At 46.7% G+C, this 22,653-nt stretch overlaps 1 long non-coding RNA gene across 1 annotated transcript; it reads left to right on the top strand.

Annotated features, from left to right (window-relative positions):
- Positions 1-4,188: 4,188 nt before the first annotated feature.
- Positions 4,189-21,566, top strand: LOC121817481 (uncharacterized). Its single transcript, XR_006057414.2, has 4 exons — positions 4,189-4,391; positions 7,124-7,279; positions 18,076-18,225; positions 20,787-21,566. It is a non-coding gene; the product is annotated as an uncharacterized LOC121817481 (long non-coding RNA).
- The last annotated feature ends 1,087 nt before the right edge of the window (positions 21,567-22,653 follow it).

The raw sequence follows: 22,653 nt of genomic DNA, 5'->3' as shown, positions 1-22,653 counted from the left end.
ACACAGAGAGATGCAGAGATAACTGACAGGCTGTGACCTCGTCAAGTCACAGCTGTAGCCTAAAGGGGAGAATTTTACCTGTTCAGTGTGCTTGTCATAATTATCTGTCACAAAGTAGCCAAAAATGACTCTCTTGTTTAACAATTACATTACCTAAAGACTGGAGACAAGGTGAAAGAAATTAGACAATTACTGTTTTGGGCTGGGTGTCAGGATGCCTGGGGGTCACACCAGGCTCTGGAGCAGCCAGCTGTGTGCCCAGGCCAGTCGCCTGTCTCCATTACTCAACACACTTGTAATGATGCTTCAGCTCATGCATTCACTTATTCACTAATTCAATACATATTTATTAAGCACCTACTGTATTCCTGGCACAGGGCTAACTACTGAGAGTACCAAGAGGCAATACGATTTAAGCCATCCACTAGGAAGGTGATGCTGAGAAACTGAAGCCCAGGGCATGATGATGCTATGGAGGTATGTCCTGGGGCTGTTGGGAGACATTACCAGTGGAGGAGGTAAGTGGACTGTTGGAGAAGATGGGTGAAATCTTAAGACAGGGGAGGTCTTTGAACTGGGTTTTAAATGATTAGCAGGAGTTTGCCAGGTAGAGAAGAACAGAATTATCATTCAAAGTAACAAGAGCATGGTATCAAAAACATGAAAAAGAAATGTTTAGGGAACAGGTGGATGCAGTTAGACTATAAGGAACTGATGAGGGGGGTCAGTTAATCTTGAAGGGCTGTCTGAGTATTCTCTTGTAGGCTCTGATGCAGTGGTTCTCAAACTTGAGTGCACACCAGCATTGCCTGGAAGGCTAGTTAGCACAGATTGCTAGGCCCTTCCCCTGTTCTGGGGTGGGGCCTGAGAACTGGCATCTCTAATAAGCTCTCAGGTATAGCAGATGACCTGGGAGGGAAAATGGGTTCAGCTGCATCTTATCCTGATAGCATGACGCCACCCAAGTCACGTCACCTCCCTGTGTCCTAGTCTCAGCTTCCTCCTTGGTGGGACTGGGGATGTGGACGCTGCCCGGCAGCCTTTTGTCTGCCAGCTGCATTAATTAAAGAATGTGTATGAGCTCTTGGAATATATCAAGTGCTAGGCAGTTCCAACCAGTCCATTCTAAAGGAGATCAGCCCTAGGATTTCTTTGGAAGGAATGATGCTAAGGCTGAAACTCCAGTACTTTGGCCACCTCATGCAAAGAGCTGACTCACTGGAAAAGACCTTGATTCTGGGAGGGATTGAGGGCAGGAGGAGAAGGGGAAGACAGAGGATGAGATGGCTGGATGGCATCACCGAATCAATGGACGTCAGTTTGAGTGACCTCTGGGAGTCAGTGACAGGGAAGCCTGGTGTGCTACAGTTCATGGGATTGCAAAGAGTTGGACACGACTGAGCAACTGAACTGAACTGAAGGCGGTTGCTGATACTTAGGCCACCTGACGTGAAGAGCCGACTCATTGGAAAAGACCCTAATGCTGGGAAAGACAGAAGGCAGGAGAAGAAGGGGATGACAGAGAACAAGATGGCTGAATGGCATCACTGACTCAATGGACATGAGTTTGAGTAAGCTCCGGGAGATGGTGAAAGACAGGGAAGCTTGGAGTGCTTCAGTCCATGGGACCACAGAGTCAGACATGACTGAGCAACTGAACAACAAGATAGTTGGTGAAAAATATGGTTATGTACATACACACAGACACATGTGTATCTTTTAGTACTTCTTTTAGCTATTGAAAACTCCCTAAGTTCCTTAATGAATCCAAGAGATCTGCCAACCCTGTTGTATGGTTGCTCTGCGTGTGTGGGTGTGTGCATGTATGTGTGTACATGTGTGTGCATGTGAAGGAGAGAGAGATCTTGAGACAAAGGAGTGAGATAATTAGAGTAGAACAGAGTGGGAAAAGGAGGCCAATGTTAATTCCATTTTTATCTTTGAGTTCTGGTCTTGTTTCTGATAACATCGTAGAAGATCTATAAATTAAAACAGATCTGGATTTAGGAATCTTCAGCTAGGAATTTCTCCCTCCTGTCATCTTTCCTGGGACCCTTAGGGACTTCCTGGGTTCTCTGAAATATTAGCACTGTTCTCCACAAGCCTAGAAATAGGCAGTATTGATAAGGCTCACACTGGATGCATCCACACTCTTTTAACAAAAGAGTGTCTAGCTAGTTGGAGGCAACCTTTGCTTACCCTTGTAATTCTCCACCTCTAAGGTATTGGGGCTTCCTAGGTGACACTAGTGGTAAAGAACCCACCTCCCAATGCAGGAGACGCAGGAGATGTCAGTTCAATCCCTGGGTCAGGAAGATCTCCTAGGGGAGGTCATGGAAACCCACTCCAGTATTCTTGCCTAGAGAATCTCGTGGAGAGAAGAACCTGGTTAGCTACAGTCCATAGGGTCTCAAAGAGTCAGACACGACTGAAGCAACTTGGCATAGCATACTAGGGTATTGACCGGCCAGGTTGAAAAGCTCCTTTAACTAAACATGACTGAAGTTTTCCTTTCATCAGGAAGGGCATGGAGGCTGTAATATGTTATTCTGGAGTGCGTTGGCAGGTACACCCCGGAACAGCAGGCTATCAGGTTACACACAAGGGAACAATTACCCGGGTGGCATGGTTAATCGCAGGCACTTCACCATGGAAAAAGAAAAATAATACCCTTCCCATCTCATCCCCCAGAAAAGAAAGGAGACATCTACCAATTTGTAAGAGGATAATTTCCTAATTACCCCATGAAGGTTGTTATTTCTGTTAGGTCCTTAAATCAGGTTGAGGAGGGTGAAACCTGATTCTTCCTTTAGTGATGAAAAATGTTATTGTAGGATTTGGTTTTCACACAGTGTCTCCCACAGTTGAAGGAAGAATTTACTAATCTCAACCAGGGTAGCTGTGGAGGCAGCTGGTGTGGGCAGAGGAAGGTCCACAGTGGAGAAGTGGGAGCTGGGGCACTTCAGTTTGGTCCAACATGATTGTTTAATTACTTGGAAACCCTTTCTCCCGAGTGTGAGGAGGCCTCTGCAGAATACATGACTCATAGCATATTAACTTCTGAATGTTTTAGAAATGAAGCTTGCCTCAGTTTTCAGCTACCATTAAATCCCCCTCAAGGCATTTTATGAAAAAAAGGAGGGGTGTTCTGGCGGTGATTATCAAACCAGAACCAATCCCCAGCCACACACAGGGCACGCCCAGAACGTTGCCTACTCTTCAGGGAAAGGAACTAACATTTCTGGAGCACCCATTGCATGTTCCAGCATTTTTTTCTCCCACCCTTTTCTTCCAGAATGGGGAGGCCACCAGGCCACTGCTTCACTGGCAGAGCTCGGCTCCTCTGCATTCCCCTCTGTCCCTCTCTGACAGCGGAGGGCCAACAGGCAGGAGACACGTAAAACAGACAGATCAAGGGGAGAACATGGAAGAATGGGAGTGGGAAAGAAAACTTGGCATCACCTGGATGTGGAGAAGGGCTGGCTTTGAGGGAGTGCCCGGGGTGGTGCCAGGAAGAATCGCCAAGCGGGTGAAATGTGGCTTTGTTCTCACTCTCTCTGGTTCTAGAATGCCCTCCCTCCACCCCCGACATCCAGGCATTAGTTCAGCAACTAAGTTTTAGGTACCATAATGGGCACTGGGGATATGGCAGTGGACAATCAAACACCAAGCCCCCCTCAAACAGCCTACATCCTAAAGGTTTGTATCCAGTGGCTTCAGGTAGTCTTGGGCTGCTGCTGCTGCCAAGTCGCTTCAGTCCTGTCCGACTCTGTGCGACCCCATAGACAGCAGCCGACCAGGCTCTGCCGTCCCTGGGATTCTCCAGGCAAGAACACTGGAGTGGGTTGCCATTTCCTTCTCCAATGCATGAAAGTGAAAAGTGAAAGTGAAGTCACCGAGTCGTGTCCAACTCTCAGCGACCCCATGGACTGCAGCCTACCAGGTTCCTCTGTCCATGGGATTTTCCAGGCAAGAGTGCTGGAGTGGGGTGCCATGCCTTCTCGGCTTGGGCTGCTGAGAAGTCCCTATTAGGGCACCTCCTTACTGTCCCTGTTTACAACGCACACGCCCTGCTCCCTGCCTCGCAGCCCTCTCTTGTGATCACGTGCGCACAGGTCTACGCACACGCACGGACATACGCGCGCACACACCCGCGTACGCACCTACCCTGCGGGGCAGTCCCTTCCCAAGCCAAGGGCGCAGCGCGGAGGTGCGGGCAGTAGACGCGCGCGTGAGCCCAGGGGCCGCTCATCCCGAGGCCGCCTCTGCGCGTCCCCTGCACCGTGCGGGCGCCGCCAGAAGGAGGCCTGAGCGGAGCGGAGCCCGGGGAACGTGAGTCCTGACCGGCCGTTCCCCTCCGCTCTCACAGCCGGGCTCCGCGCTGCTGGCAGGTGGGCAGCGCCCCCAGGGTCCCAGGGTCCCAGGGTCCCAGGGTCCCGCTCCCGTTCCCTTTTCAGCGATTCCCTCTGGGCGCCCAGGTGGGAGGAGAGACAGGCGCGCCCGAGCTGCGGGGTTTGCGCGAGACGCGCGGGGAAAACAGCGCTTTGGGAACAGCCTTGGCCCTGGGTCCGAGGCAGAAACTTGTACTCCGGGCCCTGAAACCAGGCCGATAACACTGTCAGGAGGTGAGGGCCTGGCCTTCGGGGCTTGTCCATTAGCTGCTGCTTCCTTCCGGGGCGTCTGAGTCGGTGGTTAATTTCCCACCGGTTCAGTCCCCGCGGCGTCTGCTCACGAACACGCTGGTTTCTTCCTGGGGCTCCTCTCTGATCTGACTCCTTACCTGGCCACCTTCGTTCCCTCGGGCCGGTTGGCACTTGTGAGAGGTTCTCAGGCCCACTCCTACCTCCCCATCCTCTTGAGGACCCCTGGCTTGGTTCAGAAGCCCTCAAGTTGGAGGGTATCCCATCCTGTCCGTACTTGGTCAGGGGCAGGCCTGCTCTCTGGGGGGATGGGCCCCCGACAGGCTCCTCCTGCAGCCCCTGTGGATCAAGGTCAACAGCAGGTGACTCACACAGAGCCTGGTTCTCCCTCCTTGCCCGGAGAAGAGAACTCGGTGAACCTGAGTTGGAGTCACCTACCAGGGAGTTTGGGGGAGAATGGCCCTCATTGCCTGCCTATTAGCACTTGCCTCTGGAATCAGCACCTTTTATAGGGACTGTTAGACATGTATCATCATCCCCATTTCACAGGGGAAGAGAGCGACACTTGGGTGGTTAAGTGACTTGCTGAATGAAGTTCACTGATAATGGGAGGCAAACTAGAACAAACTAGACCACCTTCAACGAGTTTTTTTTACTGATAAGAATTCATCTTCCTGGTTCTTTAAAGCAATGCTAGTTTTGGCAGTTAGGATGCACTCCTGCTCCAGACATGCCGGGTTCACCTCTGCCCTATAGACAGTCCTTCTTCCTCCTAGACCTCTCTCACAGTTTCCCCAACTTGCACTGCCACTCTGGCTTTCACCAGTGCAACTCCTACACGCCCGTCAGGGCCCAGCTAAGAAACCCTTTCCTGTGCAAGCCTTTCCACTCCCTCTAGCTCTCACCCATCTCCCTTTACTCCATGCACCAGTGTTTACAGTCTGGGCCATAAAATCTAACCTTCATTATATCATTGCCTTTTCTGACTCTCTCATTCTTTCATTTTCATCTGTCGTATTCCATCAGTTGGGTGTCTCCCTAAGGGCAGGGACTGTGGCCTAGGCACTTGCTTTACATGCCCTGTGGTTTCCAGCAGGGTGCTGGGCAAAAAGTTGCACCAGTGTCTCCTGCATGCATGCTAAGTCACTTAAGTTGTGTCCTACTCTTTGTGACCCATTGGACTGTAGCCCGGCAGTCTCCTCCATCCATGTGATTCTCCAGGCAAGAATACTGGAGTGGGTTGCCATGTCCTCCTCCAGGGAGTCTTTCCAACCCAGGGATCAAACTCCTGACTCCTGTACTGCAGGCGAATTCTTTGCCACTGTGGCACCAAGGAAGCCCACACCCTGTGTCTCTTGTTTGGCTGATTACACTAAACCTGTCAAAGATGGGCCCAGGAGCTTCTGTTGCGAGCCTTTGAGGGGTGGTGTTACTGGGCTTCCAGCCATTAATCAGCTATCTGCAACTCCCCCTCATTGACTGGCTTGCCTGCCTGGTTCCTCCAACCCACCAGGAAAGATTGCACCTGGATTACCTGAGAGGGAGAGACAGAGCTTAATTGTATTCTCTGTTCAAATCAGGATATCCAAGGACTGCTTAGACCAGATGCTTCTTTAACAATGCCCTTGTTGTAGTGATCGAGGATACGTCAGTGAGATACAGACAGCCTAGATACACGACATGAAAGATCTGGTCTAAATTGAAACAGGGGGCTTCCCTGATAACTCAGTTGATAAAGAATCTGCCTGCAATCCAGAAGACCCCAGTTTGATTCCTGGGTTGGGAAGATCCCCTTCAGAAGAGAAAGGCTACTCACTCCAGTATTCTGGCCTGGAGAATTCCATGAATTGTATAGTCCATGGGATTGAAAAGAGTCGGATATGACTGAGTGACTTTCACTTTCAAATTAAAACAAAACACACAAACAAAAACCAGAAGGTGAATGATTGTTTCTTTGAAGGAGGAATTCTATGTTTTGTGTCAAGGAGGGCGGTTTGAGATTGTTCAAGTGCGTGTCTGAGGCCAGGTCTTTTCCCCTGTTACCCTCTCTGCGTGTACGAGCGAGTGAGTGAGTGAAGTGAGTGAAGTCGCTCAGTAGTGTCCATCTCTTTGCGACCCCATGGACTGTAGCCTGCTACGCTCCTCAGTCCATGGGATTGTCCAGGCAAGAGTACTGGAATGGTTGCCATTTCCTTCTCCAGAGGATCTTCCCAACCTAGGGCTCGAACCTGGGTCTCCCACGTTGTAGGCAGACGCTTTACTGTCTGAGCCACCGAGTGCTTACTCTTATTCTTATAGTTGAGAACACGTTTTCACATCCATCATCTTGTTTATTCCTTGCAAAACTCTGAGAAAGAATAATAGTGATCACTAATCACAACAATGTTTATAAAATGTCTAAATTATTTAACAACTACTATGTGCTGGGTACCATTTTAAGGACTTTATGTGTGTTAAGTCATTTGTTCCTTCCCATTTGACAGATGCAGAAACTGAGGCACGGAGACTGCCAGCAGCGTGCAGTGGTGGGAATGTCCCCAAGGCAGAAGTGAATCAAGATTCTTAGATGATAAGAGCTCCACTGAAAGAAAAAAGGTGCACTAAGTGAGGAAACAGACATTGAACACCTACTCTGCCAGGTAAGGCTGTTCAGAGCTTTGTGGGCACTTTCTCACCAGATTGTCACAGTTACACATCTGGTTATTGTGTCTGTACAGTGACCTGCCCCCACATTTGAAGAAACACAGCCTCATGAGGTCAGCTGGCTTGCCGCAGGCACCTGGCTAGTGTGTGGCTGATCCAGGACCTGACACCAGGTCTGCGGACTCACGCCCATGTTCTCCGTGCCCCATGTCAAGTGCTTGAATGGCTTGGCTTTCTCTGGCTCTTTGTTTCTCAAGAAGAGGGGTGGGGGGGGGCAACGTTTATTTCACTGGCTGGGTGGTGAGATCATTATCACTCTTACAAAGCAGGTATTAACTCTCTAATTGTACATGGCACTGAGCAGAGCAATGAACTATTTTGTACACAAAAATAATTAAGTAGAGTCCACAGGGTGGAACTCTGCCCTCTGGGAACAAAGGAGCCCCAGTGAGTGAAGGTATCAGGATAGCCCAAAGAGCCAGCATCCTAGCACACATCCTCCTTGGCAAAAATGTGTCCTGGCTGACAATAAGAAGTGGCACAGGGGTGTGTGGGGTGGCTTCCAAACCCATCACCGCTTCTGGGAAGTACCTCTGAGTGGTCAAGACTTTGGAAGCAGATAAAGGTGGGTTTGAAGCCTTCTTAGTAGCTGTGTAAGCTTGGAGCAGTTCCGTGCCCTCTCCAAGCTTCATTTCCCATCTGTGGAAGTGGGCTGAGCAGGTATGCTTCTGTCAAATGAGACGATACACGTAATGCACTTAGCACTGCTGCTGCTGAGTCGCTCCAGTTGTGTCCGACTCTGTGGGACCCCACAGATGGCAGCCCACCAGGCTCCCTCATCCCTGGGATTCTCCAGGCAAGAACACTGGAGTGGGTTGCCATTTCCTTCTCCAATGCATGAAAGTGAAAAGTGAAAGTGAAGTCGCTCAGTTGTGTCTGACTCTTAGCCACCCCATGGACTGCAGCCCACCAGGCTCCATGGAGTGGGTTGCCATTGCCTTCTCCACAGTGCCCGACATAGAGTAAGCATGTAATCATCGATAGTTCTTGTTTCGGCTGTTGTCTTGTTCCCAGCGTGGATTTTAAGGATGAAGGGAAGATTCATTTTCCTAGTGGAAAGGGGGACTTGGGACAGGACAGCAGAGGCACCCCTTCGATGCCCCAGGGCTCATGGCTGTCACAGGAGGCTAGGCCCTTTGTTTCCTACTCACTCCTGAGACAGCCAGGAGAAGGAGGGGTGGGGGGTGCCTGGCCTTTCCAGGGCAGCCCCTCAAGTCTCCTATTCAATAGTTGGTCTTTAGCTCTTCATTTGGGAGAGTCATGGAGCTTTCTAGGCGACAGGAAGTACACCTGGTGAACGGTGTACAGTAGGAATTTAGTAAGTGCTGACTGCCTGGGGTATCTGGGGTCCAGTTTCCCCAGACTCACAGAGAGGGCTGCGGCCCAGGCAGTACTTGCTAAGGAGTAAAGGACAGAAGGGTAAAGTATATCTGCATGCGAGGGGCTGCCATGCCATGCCAGGTGGGCCACTCTGCCTGCAGCCTGCACGAGTCCCCGGAATGCACGCCCTTTGCTCATCCGGAGCTGGGCTGAGAGCAACCCAGGGTGCATGTTGCAGAACATCCCTTTTGTTTCTACCAGGCAGAGCCCCCCGCCCAGCACTGGCTTCCTGCTTAATGGCCTGTTTGGGATGGGGAGGCGGGGGAAATGTGCAGAACTCAGGGAGAAAGAGATTAAACTCACAATAAAACCAAACCCAAACATCACCGCTTTCCCTCTCGTCCTCCGCAGCCCTGACCCTGAGCTGTCTCTCAGCCAGTTTCCCTCCCAGGCAAATAATATTTATTCCAGGAGGCCCTGACATACTGGGCCAGAACAAGACAATGCTTGATTGTTCTTCCTCTCCCCTGCGGCAGGCGATGCGCTGGAGGAGAGAGCGTGAGGGAAAGGAGCTGCCCCCGCCGCTCCCAGTGGGACCGGCTCTGGGAGCTGTCAAAACAGGCCACGATCAGGGCTGGGGAGGGGTGCCGGCCAGATTAGTGCGGCTGCTCTCGAAGTTTCACTCTTTTACCCCAGTTCCTGGCAGCTGTGGCCGCTTAAACAGCTTTGGCTTCCATTAAACAGGAGAGTCATTAAGTCACGGAGCTTAATGAAGCTCTAAAGGGCCCAGTAGTCATCCCTCGGTGAAAAGTGCCAATTCATTGCTTGGGAGATAACAAACCTGGAGACTGTGACTAAGTCAGAGGTGAGCAGCTCCAGGCCTAGATTGACGGCTCACCCCAGCGTGACCCTGCGCTGAGAACCAGCCTCGCGCGCAAGTGGGAAGATGTGGGTGACCACTTGGAGAGAGTTGGACTCCTGGTTTCCCCAGCTGCTCAGCTGGTATTTGGGCTAGAAAGAACCAGAAAGTTCTCCCGTGGTTACTGGTTTTTATTAATCAGGGCTGACACAGAGTGTGTTGTCCTGAAGTGTATCCCCCACCTGAATCAGGCCACCACCACCAGGGCCTGGACCAGGAGTTAGTCTGCTTCCCCTCCGCCCCCGACCCTTGACATTAGGGATTTTGCCTCATCTGTTGCACCTGTGAACAGTGCCTGGCATGGTGCTGGTAGAATGTGTACAGGAAGGAGGGAGGACAACTGAGAACCCCAGAGCCACCTTTTTTACCTCTTTTACCTGGAACCCACTTGTCACCAAGTGACAAGTGACTTGTTATTGGCTGGAGGTGACCATGCACAGGAGCTGCAGTGGAGTCCTACCCAGCACGTTCAACCTTTCCTTTATTCTGATTCACTGAATTCTCATACTTAGGCAAGGAGGGCAGGGAGAGGTATTACTGTCCCCATTTTGCAGATGGGGAAACTGAGGTTCAGGAAAGTAAGTGACATTTAAGCAAGTAATGACATTTAAGCAAGTGAACCCAGGACATCGGATGCCTGGTCTAGCACTCCGTGGTCTCTCATGCTTATATGCAGCGCCAGTGACCACTGGGCTACAGGACTTGACTCCTTAACTGATCTTCATCCTGCTCTTGGGGCCCCTCCAGATCAGGCCAGACTGCCCCTCTTACTCAGAGGCCAGATATTGGACAGGAATCAGAAGAGGAAAATGGCCCAAGAGCCTGTCTCCTGGTCCATTTCCCCAAGGTTTGAAAGCTGTCAGGAGAAGGATGGAGAGATTTGGTTCAGAGGCCACTGTCAACAAGGGAGAGTTTTCTTTCCTTTAGCCACCTCATCTGTGTTTTCACTCTCTGCTCTCTCGGGGCTGGATGGGAGGAAGGGTCGCACCTGCGTAGAACCACGAGCATGCAGACTGTGGGAACTGGCAGGGACACTTGCCCAGGGGGGGACATTTAAAGGATGCATGGCGGCTCCCAGGACTACCTGGCTCCCTGTGACTCCATGGGTGGGAAGGACATTCAGCCTTGCTACTGCCCTGGGATGGCCAGCCTTCTGGAAACATCTCTCTTTATAGGAACAGGGCCTAAGGAGGCTAGTCCCTGGCTGGGAAAGCTGGCTGAGTGACAGTCTGGCTTACCCCGTGTGGGATTACTCAGCCTGTAAAAGTCCTGTTTATTTGTTAAGGGAGAGGCAGATCCATAACCCATCTGTTGACACCTGGACGGCACAGCGGAGGGAGCTACACCTCTCTGCCCAGCCCCGCAGCCCCACTGTGGTTTTCCTGCCAAGCTGCAGTGGTTGCTGGGAAGAACACCTGGTGGGTGAGTGATGGGAGAGCTTCCTGCTGGCAGCAGCCACCTCTGCCCAGAGCCATGCTCGTCACTGGGTGCCATGGAGGGCCCAGGCAGGAAGCCTGAGAACACTGTTCCAGACACATCTGCAGTAGAGCCCTGCCCTGGAGTGAGCCTGACCACGTCGGTGAGACCCAGTTCACCATCTCCCAGGGGCGGGCTCTCCAAGAGCCTCTTTGCAATCTCTCAGCCTTTCTTTCCATGGCTATGTTAATATTGGCTCCAAGACCAAATGAGTGGAAGATTCAGGGGGTTTTGAGTGTTAGATTGTAGGTCTGAGCTGAGCACACCACCCCTTCACTCCAGACTCCTCCACGCCACTTTCATTCTAATGTTAGGAAAGCAGAGGAGAGAAGCTGGCTGATGTTGACCTTGTTTCATGGTGTCATCAGAGGACAGGTCATTATTGTAAGAGTGATGTTTGGAAAAAGAACGAGGTCAATGCTTAAGATACATGGGCTCCTGTCCTCACTCTGGCCTGAGCCAGCTGTGTGACCTTGAGCAGCGAGTTAGTCTTTCCTCATCTCCATCTCCTCAACCAGGAAACAAAAGAAATTGGATTGATGTCTCCCAGGGCCCCTTCCAACTCCAACATTTTAGACTGTACAGCTTCGAACCTCAGGACTGATGTCGTTCATTTACAAAGAAAATGTCACTGACATCCCCTCCCCCCAGGAGGATGTGCTCTGAGTTGTTCTCCCTGTTGTGATGGTGGGTCTGCAGTGCTCCACACCCGCCTGCCCGTCCCCATTGTCCACTTTGGTTCCCATGCAGGAGGGCTGACCCCCTTGCCTCTGCTGTCCTCTGAGTCTCTGGGAGGACGCCATCAAGAAACCACTCGAGGCTGGTAGGTCTAGGCCTCAGTTCCCATCTCAGGAAACTGAGTTGCTGGTTGACTGCAGGCAACACTTGGCTTCTCTGAGCCACATCCGCCAGATGGAACAAAAAATTCTCCCTGGGAAAGTGCTTCGGGATGAGCACGGAGGCTGAGGATCCAAATCCCAGGCCCTTTGGGAGGCAGTGGACCTCTACTAATGGACCACACACTCAGTGGGGCTTAGTGTCCCAGTGTGCCTGGAACCTTGGCCTCCTGGCACGTGCTGGGTGTCTTGCCCACATGCATTGTGAACGGGGATCAAGATGCCTTCTTTTTGGATTAGTTCTGCATCTGATTCTGAAACATCTTGCTGGGACCGTGAATGGCTTTGCAGTGCCTTTCAGTGAGTTCCTTTCAGCTTCACTCATCAGGCCTTGGGGAGCTCTGTTTCCTTCCAACTGACTCAGTGCGGTTGCCGAGCTAATGCTGTTGAGTCACTTGGGCAAGGCCCGTTACTTGCCAGACATGGCTCACTCGGACCCATCTTTCCAGGGTAATGAACTCACAGGATTAAACTGAGAGCGCCTTCCTTCTCCTCTACCTTCACCTCCTAGCTTTCCATCAACACCCCGCCCCCCAACCCCTACCACCCCCATCTTCTGGTACTCAGGTGGGACCTCTTGAGCCAGGGAGCAATTAGCCAACTCAGACTTCCAGATCCTCCCTAGAAGAAGCTGCTGCTGTTGTTGTTGTTCAGTAGCTCAGTCGTGTCCGACTCTTTGCGACCCCATGGACTGCAGTGCACCAGGCTTCCCTGTCCTTCACCATCTCCCAGAGCTTGCTCAAACACATGTCCATTGAGTCAGTGATGCCATCCAACCACCTTCCTCTGTCATCCCTTTCTCTTAATTTCAATCTTTCCCAGCATCAGGGTTTTCTTCTAATGAGTCGACTCTTTGCGTCAGGTGGTCATGTATTGGAGCTTCAGTTTCAGCATCAGTCTTTCCAATGAATATTCAGGATTGATTTCCTTAGGATTGACTGGTTTGATCTCCTTGCAGTCCAAGGAACTCTTAAGAATTTGAGCACTTGCCTGATAGCCCTGGGATGAAGCGGACCTGCTTTACAGGAACCCTTGGAAGGATATGAGTATTTTTTTCTTTTTCCCAGGGAGACAGAAATCTCTTTATTGAGTTTAAAAGCCAAGTTATATTTTATTTTAAAAGATTCAAAGTACATCAAATGTAAGAGATGACTTTCACTGTCATAAGCAATGCTTTTATAATGTCCAGTTCTCTGTACATGGACAATCCCATTTGGTTTATTGCAGTATAGTTAGGTCCTCAGTATGTATTTTATGACCAGATTAAAGCCAAACCCATGTTCCCTGACTGTAAATACTAACATGATTTCTCAAATAGTACCTTTCTTATTAAACCTAAAATGCTATCATGAGGCATCTTATTTTTTGTAAAACTAAAGAAGAAAAATTGTTGCCAAATTAACTCCAATACAATGCTTTCTTATTGTTTCATTATATTTTCTTACTAAAATCTATACTGATTAATAAATAAGATCATTTAGAAGTTTTTAATCAATTTAAAAGTTAACTCCTATGTGTATGTGAAAAAGAAAACAATTTTGAAAACAGTGAAGGTACTCCTTAAATGGAAAAGACATGAGTATTATTAATGGGGAGGCTCCTACAGACTTATTTAGAACTGCTTGTAAATTACTCTGCCACATTCTGAGACCATTGTAGCCTCAAGCTGCCACCTTCTCTGCTTAGAATCCTCTTCCATTCTCACCTGCCTGGTTAATTTTTACCTGGTCTTTAAGATTCACTCTCTCCAGGAAGTAAAGTATTCATTCAATAAATATGTATTAAGCACTTACTAGGCACCAGTGACTCTTCTAGCATTTGGGATACAATATTCAAAATTCCAGCCTTTGTAGATACCGAAGGGAAACCAGGGCAGACAGACCACACAGGTAACAGAAAATATCAGCTGGTGATACATGCAAGGAAGAAAAATAAAGCCAGTTAAGAGGACAAGGAACAAAGGAGTGGGGTCAGGAAGACTCCCTGAGGCAGCAGCATGTAAGCAGGGACCTTAATAAAGTCAGGGAATAAGCCATGTGAATATTGAGCACTGCAGGTAGAAGAAACAGTAAGTGCAAAGTCTCTGAGGCAGATGTGGGTATGACATGTTTATGAGAGGCAAGGAGGCTGGTGGAACTGGAGATGAGTGAGTGGATGGGGTAGTAGGAGGCAAGAAGCTGAGAAGGGTGATGGAGGACAGGTCACATAGGGTCTTCTTGACCCCTGTAAGTACTCGACTTTCATTGAGAAGTTATCAGATTTTTTAAATTTAGTCATTTATTTGGTGTTTGGGGTCTTGGTTGCTGCGCGTGGGCTTTTTCTAGAAGCTGTGGCGAGCAGGGACTACTCTTCATTGTGGTGCACAGGCTTCTCATTGCAGTGGCTTCTCTTGTTGGGGAGCACGGGCTCTAGAGTGCAGGCTTAGTAGTTGTGGTACATGGGCTTAACTGTCCCAGAATCTTCCCGGATGAGGGATTGAACCCACATCGCCTACACTGGCAGGTGGATTCTTAAACGCTGGACCACCAGGTAAGTCCTGTCAGATATTTTTAAATGGAGGGGTGGCATAATTGGAGTCAGGCTTTCACAGGATGGTTCTGGCTGTCATAATAGAGGACAGGCTGTAGGGAAGAAGGGAGGAAGCAGGCAGATCAGCAAGAAGGCAACATCAGTAATCCAAGCTAAAGACAGTCATGGCTTCAGTGGGGCAGCAGCCATGAGATGCTGAGGGGCACTTAGCGTCTTGAAACATTTTTATGGTAAAGCCAACAGGATTTCCTAAGACATATAGAAGACATGGGAGAGTCAAGGATGGCACTAAGGTATTTGGTTCCAACAATCAGGAGAATGGAGTTGCATCACCTGAGACAAAGATGATGAGTGAAGCAGGTTTAGGGGGGTTGGGAAGATCAGACATTCAGTTTGGCACAAGTAAGGTTTGAACTGCCTATTGGATATTCAAGTGGAGATGTAGAGTGGGCAGAAGGTAAGCCGGTCTGTCATTCAGGGAGTGGGCAGACTTGGAGATATGAATGTGGGGTTGTTGATACATAGATTGTATTTAAACAGGAAGGACTGATAAAGCCATCTGCAGAACGAAAGCACCCAAAGACTGAAACTTGGGGGTCTCTAGTTTCTAGAGGTCAAAGGAATTAGGAAGTTGCAGAGGAGATTGCAAAAGATCAGCAAGTGCAATGGTAACGCTTATGTTCTAGAAGTGAAGTGGAGAACGTGTTTCTTGGAGGAGAGGATGGCTGACTGTCAAGTATAACTGGGAGGTCAAGAACCCGGGATTGAACATTACATGTGGCAGCACAGAGGTCACTGGTGATCGTACTCAGAGCTGTTTCAGTGGTTTGCGAGAGAACTGGGGAAAAGAAGCTCATATGAACAAGTCTCAAAGAATTTTGTTGGGAAGGTGATCGGAGAGATGGTGCACTAGATGGAGGAAAATACAGGTTAAGGTGGTATTTTTAAAATGAAATTTACTTATTAGTTAGCTAAGGAACTATGAGGGGACATCGATGTGAATTTTTGAGAGCTTAACTTGGAGCCAGGAGAGGAGATTTAGAAAGGCTGTTTTCATCTTTTCCCCATTAGCCCTGTCATCCCAGTTCTGCCTCTGTCTTTCACTAAATGGTGAGGGGTATGTTCATTTGGGGGCTTCCAAGGTGGTGCCTAGTGATAAAGAATCCACCTGCAATCCAGGAGATGTAAGAGATGTGTGCTCAATCCCTGGGTTGGGAAGATCCCCTGGAGAAGGGAATGGCTACCCACTCCAGTACTCTTGCCTGGAGAATCCCAAGGACCGAGGAGCCCACTTTGGCGGGCTATGGCCCAAAGTGTCGCAAAGAATCGGACTGACTAAAGCAGCTTAGCACGTACACATGTTCATTTTTGTATCAACATCTTGTGCAGATGTCTAGGCTCCCTGGTATTTAGCAGACCAGGGAGACCACCTGCCATTTATTCTGGATGCCTACCTATCTTGTCATGTCACCTCTTTTCTAGAAAACTGACATCTAGCCATAGTGCCTGATTCATGTGTTATAATATAACCTGGTGGTTGCATGGTGAAGTGATTTATCACTGCCAGAGGAGGCATAATAATGTTCATACTCTTATACAGTAACCAGTTAATAAGCATGTTGCATCATGGGAGTATTTAAATAATCTTTAAGGGTCAGATTTCTGGCCTTTATACACAGAATATTCTCCTAAGTATGACAAAGTAGGCACCAGAAGACTTCTCTCCACCTAACACTATATATAGTGAGAACCCATACAGATGTCTGGTCATGTTTTACAAACTTGAGATGATTTCTAGAAGAATATAATAGTAACCCACATTATTATTACCATAGATAATAACATTAATATGGAAATGGCTGACTCATGATAGAGTTGACTAAGAATGATTTTTTTTTTCTCATGACAAGACACATGGTTTTCCTTCTTAACAATGACACACAAATAGGCATCACTTTCCCCTTTCCTTCTTGGAGCATGCATGCATCCATGCTCAGTCATGTCTGGCTCTTTGCCACCCCATAGGCTGTAACCCGCCAGACTCCTCTGTCCATGGAATTTCCCAGGCAAGAATACTGGAATGGGCTGCCATTTCCTTCCCCAGGAGATCTTCCTGACCCAGGGATTGAACCCTTATCTCTTGAGTCTCCTGCATTGGCAGGCATGCTCTTTACCAACTGAGCCACTGAGGAAGCCCCTCCTTCTTGGTAGTATAGTAAAAAAAAAATAATAATGAGCTTTGGGGTCAATCAGATCTACATCAAAATCCTTAGTTTATCTATACCATTTTTCTAGATTCCACATCTATGTGTTAATATAGGATTTTTGTTTTTCTCTTTCTGACTTAACTTCACTCAGTATGACAGTCTCTAGGTTCATCCACGTCTCTGCAAATGGCATGGTTTCATTCCTTTTTATGGCTGAGTAATATCCACTGAATATACAGATGAACTTATTTTCAAAGCAGAAATTGAGACACAGATGTAGAGAACCAACATATGGATCCCAAAGAGAGAAGTAGGGGAGTGGGTGGGATGAATTGGGAGGTTGAGATTGACATAAATGCGTACTGTATGCGTGTCTGCTAGTCACTCAGTTGTTACGTATAAAACAGAAAACTAATGAGAACTGACTATATAGCACAGGAAATTCTATTCAGTGCTCTAGAGTGACCTCGATTGTGCCCCTCCTACCATGTTGTTGTGGCTTCTCCTTTGTCCTTGGATGTGGGATATCTTTTTTTTGGTAGATTTCAACATCCTCCTATTGATGGTTGTCCAACAGCTAGCTGTGATTTTGGTGTTCTCAAAGAAGAAGATGAGCTCATATCCTTCTACTCTGCCATCTTGATTTCCCTTAAAAAAAAAAAAAAAGGATATATGTAGGATATATGTAGCTACATGTACAAGGATACATGTAGCTGATTCACTTTACAGCAGAAACTAATGCAACATTGTAAAGCAACTATACTCCATTAAAAATTAATTTTTATAAAAGCTAATCATACAGTTGCGAGTAATTGCAGCCAGGTGTTTCTTTCCTCAGATCTCAGACTTGAGTGCATGTCCCCTGGCTGTCAGCATGCACAGTGACAAGATGGCAGGAACTGGTTTGACACCAACATGAACCCTTCACCTAAAACTCAACTCAACCCCAGGGATTTCTGAGCTTTGAAGCTTTGATGGCTTTCCTTGCTTAATCAGTCTCTGTTAAGCTCCCTTGAGGCTAAAGAGGGAAGAAGGGGCCATGAATTTTGTGTCTTTCTGTGGGAAAGTACACTTCCAAAAGCAGCATCCCTTCCTCCAAATCAATGTATAATCAAAGTAAATACAGTGTTCCCTGCTTTGTAAAACTAGTGTAAACCAACACAATATTGTAAAGCAGTTATTCTCCGATTAAAAATAAATAAATTTTAAAAAAGAAATTGTGGAATCTCCAAGGCCTAATAGAGTAACAATATGCATAACAGTTTAAACATACATGTTAAATTAGGTTTCATCGGTCCCCCCTACTCAGTGATAGCTGCCAGATACTCTGAGAAAATCTGTCCCAGTGCCCATAAAGCACTAGCTCCTGTTTCTCTGACCCACAGGAACATCAGAACAGGAAGGTGCATCCTTAACAGCAGTAATTAAGGACTTAGCGAGCTCTCTGTTTCACCAACCAACCCTTAAAGTCAACAATCTCCTACTCATCCATTGGCACATGTTTTCCTGAGTGATAATTGCCACTCTTCCCACAGGTAAGTTTTTTTAGAGGAAAATAGGTTCGATATTGGATGACTTAAAAAAAAACAAACACAACTTTTTCTTTAAATTGGAGTATAGCCAATTAACAATGTTGTGATAGTTTCAGGTGGACAGTAAAGGGGCTCAGCCGTACTTATACATGTATCCATTCTCCCCCAAACTCCTTCCCATCCAGGCTGTTGCCTCATGTGAGCAGAGTGCCCTGTGCTGTACAGCAGGTCTTTGTGGTTAATACTGTATTGATTTTAGTCAGGCAAAGAATACCCAAACCCTTACTACTACTCCATCCCTGTGAATACTGCAAATTAGCTTCACCAGGAAAAAGAAAAGTCATTGTATTAAAATGAAACTGATTACACACCCTTCCTGACTATAAAAAAAAAAAAAAAGAATAGCATTTCATCACATACTGAGGCATTATCAGGTGGCCATAGCTATGTCAAAGTATATGTCATATGTCATAGCTATGTCAAAGCATATGTCACAGCAAAGTCAAAGCAATGGTTTTTCCAGTCATCATGTGGATGTGAGAGTTGGACCATGAATAAGGCTGAACGCTGAAGAATTGATGCTTTTGAATTGTGGTGCTGGAGAAGACTCTTGAGAGTCTCTTGGACTGCAAGGAGATCAAACCAGTCAGTCCTAAAAATCAACCCTGAACACTCGTTGGAAGGACTGATGCTAAAGCTGAAGCTCCAATACTTTGGCCACCTGATGTGGAGAGTAGACTTGTTGGAAAAGACTGACACTGGGAAAGATTGAGGGCAGAGGATGAGATAGTTGGATAACATCATAGACATGAGTTTGAGCAAACTCTGGGAGACGGTGGAGAACAGAGAAACCTAGTGTGCTGCAGTCCATGGGATCGAAAAAGAGTTGAACACGACTTAGCAACTTAACAACACAACAAATCAGGTAGTGATTAAAATCCTGGATTCTAGAGTTAGAGCTGTGTATGGATTACTGCTTTAAACCAGTAACTGCTCATGTGACTAAGTAGCTTGGCTTCTGTATGCCTGCTTCACAGGGTGTTGTTAGACTTGTATGAATAAGACAATGTATTGCAGTGTTTTGATGGTAGATAGTAGTCAGTTGTTTAAAAGAAAACTATGTTAGATGGTCCTGATTACAGCTGATATGAATACAAACAGCCAACAAGGATTCACACAGCTCTATTGTAATAATTTCTGCTCTAGGGAAAGAGGGAAAAAAATTGGTTCCCATCGCAAAAGACCACATATTATATGGTTGCATTTACCTGTATATGAAATGTCCTGAACAGACAAATCCACAGAGACAGAAAGTGGATTCATGGTTGCCCAGGGCTGGGTAGCGGGGCATGAGAAGTCATGAGGGGAAGTGACTGCTAATAGGTACAGGCTTTATTTTTGGAGTGATGAAAAGGTTCTTAAATTGATTGTGGTGATGGTTACACAACTCTGAATACACTAAAAACCACTAAATTGTCAACTTCAAATGGGTGAATTATATGGGATGTGAGTTATGTCTCAGTAAAGCTGTTATAAAAAATATATTAGTGCCCATTTATTGCTCAGTTAATCTTTATAATAGCTCATGGTTTTATTCCACAGTCAAGAAGACTGAGATTAAGATGTATTAAAGCAACTTAATCTGACCCATATAAGTAGCATGTAATGGACCCAGGATTTCCTATTGATTGATTGACTGGATCTTAGTTTCACAAAATTGGATTAATCGTAATCTTTGGTTCATGGTGCATAATCCCCTTTGATCCACTAAAGGCCATCTTTTATTCTACTTTATTTTATGCATGTATGCATGCTGAATAATACAATAAATACGTCTGATGCCCCCCACCCCAAAGCAAGTTTAGAATGTCACCAACAACATCCAGCTCCCTTTTTGTTCTCTTCTTTCACAAGCCTGACTCCTCCCCAGAGATAAGCACTAACCCAAATACTGTGGGGCTTCCCTGATAGCGCTGCAGTAAAGACATCTGCCTGCAATGCAGGAGACAAAGGTTCAGTCCCTAGGTATTGAAGATTCCCTGGAGGAGGAAATAACAACCCAACCCACTCCAGTATTCTTGCCTGGAGAATCCCATTGACAAAATACATGGTGGACTAGTCTATAGGGTCACACAGAGTTGGGCACAACTGAAGTGATTTAGCTCACACTCTGAATACTGTGCTTACCATTTCCTTGCCTTTAAAAAAAAATAGCAATATGCATGCCTCAGTGGCATATTTAGCTTGGCTTAGTTTTAGCTTTACTTCTCCATAGTTTTTGAACTTTATAAAAAGTCTCTCAGGTTGTATGTGGTCTTCTGGGACTAGGATTTTTCATTCAACATGGATTCATCCATGCAGAGGAGTGCTTCTGTGGCTGTTTTGTTCATGTCATAGAACATTCCATTTTCTAAATACACTATGATTTCATTATACACTCTTCTTTTGATGGGTTTTGAGATTGTTTCCAGTGTTTTGCTAATTTAATACATTCAACTGTTATTATTGTTTGTATATTGTCTCCTTTACATATGCTACATTTTCTCTTGGTTATATCCTTACAGATATTGGTGTGCATGGGTGCTCAGCTGTTCAGGCATGTCCGTCTCTTTACGACCTCTTGGACAGTAGCCCACCAGGCTCCTGTGTCCATGGAATTTTTCTGGCAAGAATATTGGCTGCTGCTGCTGCTAAGTCGCCTCGGTTGTGTCCGACTCTGTGTGACCCCATAGACCGCAGCCCACCAGGCTCCCCCATCCCTGGGATTCTCCAGGCAAGAACACTGGAGTGGGTTGCCATTTCCTTCTGAATGCATGAAAGTGAAAAGTGAAAGTGAAGTTGCTCAGTCATGTCCAACTCTTAGTGACCCCATGGACCACAGCCCACCAGGTTCTTCCGTCCATGGGACTGTTCAGGCAAGAGTACGGGAGTGTGTTGCTATTTCCTCCTCCAGGGGATCTTCTCCACCCAGGGATTGAACCTGTGTTTCCTGTGTCTCCTGCGTTGGCAGGCAGATTCTTCCCTACTGTGTCCCCACAGAAATTGAATATATACCGATTGAATTTGCTGGGTATGCAGGCATTCAACTTTCCAAGATAACATTACATGGTTTTTCAGTTTCCACCAGCTATGTGTATGAGACCCTCTCCACATCCAACACCTTGGTATTGTCAGACTTCTTAGATTTGTCAATCAAATAGATGTAAATGGGTATTTCATGGGGACAAAATGTCATCCATCTCTTCCTGATTATTAGTGAGATGAGCGTCTCTTTGTTGATCATATGTTTCTTTTTAAAAAATAAATATGAAAAAAAATATGAAACAACTTTTATTTAAAACTTGAAGCAAACCCCAAATATTGCTTAATTATATTTCATTAGCTCCTCCCTGTCTAGAAGCTGAAACGATTGGTTCCATATGTATTTCTTGTTCTATTAGATGCTTCTTTATGGTTTCTACCCATTTTTATGCTGAGATGAGGTTTTTCTTAATTGTAGGAGTGCTTTATATATTTTTGAAACTGCTTTTCTGTTGGCCGTATATGTTTCAGATATTTTCTTCAAGTTTAAAGCTTATATTTTTACCTTCTTTGAAGACTTTTTAAATTTTTTTAACTTTTTTTTCAAATTAAAAAAAATTTTTTTTTGTTTGGAGGTATAGCCTATTAGAAAAACATCTATTTCTGCTTTATTGATTATGCCAAAGCCTTTGATTGTGTGGATCACAACAAACTGTGGAAAATTCTTCAAGAGATGGGAATACCAGACCACCTGACCTGCCACCTGAGAAATCTGTACGCAGGTCAAGAAGCAACAGTTAGAACTGGACATGGAACAACAGATTGGTTCCAAATCTAGAAAGGAGTACATCAAAGCTGTATATTGACACCCTGCTTATTTAACTTATATGCAGAGTACATCATGAGAAATGCTGGACTGGATGAAACACAAGCTGGAATCAAGGTTGCCAGGAGAAATATCAATCACCTCAGATATGCAGATGACACAACCCTTATGGCAGAAAGTGAAGAGGAACTAAAGAGCCTCTTGATGAAAGTGAAAGAAGAGAGTGAAAAAGTTGGCTTAAAGCTCAACATTCAGAACACTAAGATCATGGCATCTGGTCCCATCACTTCATGGCAAATAGATGGGGAAACAGTGGAAACAGTGACAGAATTTATTTTGGGGAACTCCAAAATCACTGTAGATGGTGACTGCAGCCATGAAATTAAAAGACTGTTGCTTGGAAGAAAACTTGGAAGAAAAGTTATGACCAACCTAGACAGCATATTAAAAAGCAGAGATGTTACTTTGCCAACAAAGGTCCGTCTAGTCAAGGCTATGGTTTTTCCAGTAGTCATGTGTGGATGTGAGAGTTGGACTATAAAGAAAGCTGAGCAGCAAAAAATTGATGCTTTTGAACTGTAGTG

Source organism: Ovis aries, chromosome 21 (genome assembly GCF_016772045.2).
Source record: "Ovis aries strain OAR_USU_Benz2616 breed Rambouillet chromosome 21, ARS-UI_Ramb_v3.0, whole genome shotgun sequence".
Classification (NCBI taxonomy): Eukaryota; Metazoa; Chordata; class Mammalia; order Artiodactyla; family Bovidae; genus Ovis; species Ovis aries.
This window is presented reverse-complemented; position numbering and strand designations above follow the sequence as displayed.